This window comes from Sinocyclocheilus grahami, unplaced genomic scaffold (genome assembly GCF_001515645.1).
Source record: "Sinocyclocheilus grahami isolate Dianchi unplaced genomic scaffold, SAMN03320097.WGS_v1.1 scaffold1806.1, whole genome shotgun sequence".
Lineage (NCBI taxonomy): Eukaryota > Metazoa > Chordata > Actinopteri > Cypriniformes > Cyprinidae > Sinocyclocheilus > Sinocyclocheilus grahami.
Genome location: NW_015506985.1, coordinates 136,447 through 137,006, shown reverse-complemented (window position 1 = coordinate 137,006; position 560 = coordinate 136,447).

Sequence of the window (560 nt, the reverse complement as noted above, 5' to 3'; positions counted from 1 at the left end):
GAGTCCAACAGGGATTACATGAAGAGACAAAAAAAAAAAAAAGGATACATCCTGGGCCAATATCTCCAAGACCTTTGAACTTTTGCATCAACCTGCAAAGCCGAAAAATGTATATGCATTTGTGAAAAATTTGAAAAATGTTGTAAATCGAGGATGCTTTCACAAATAATGTCGTAAATAAATGATGGATTTTTATTAAATAATGTCATGAATACATTTTTTATTATTATTTTAGATTTTATTATTTAGATTTTCAGGTAGATTTCTCCAAGTGTATTGGAGATGTTGCCACAGGATTTATTCTCTCTCCATTTTTTTTCTCTTTATGCAATCCCAGATGGACTAGATGATGGTGAGATTAGATCTGTGTGTGAATCATATGATTTCGGACTCCCTGTGCATACAAAAATCCATCCATCCATCCATCTCACTTGTCCTAGGGCTGTACGAATACTGGAGCCTACAGATGGCCAGTCCATCACAGGGATAATCTCTCTGGACTATTACAATTAATGGTAAAAATCAATGTTAACTGATATTTCTTACTGGCACAATAAAGC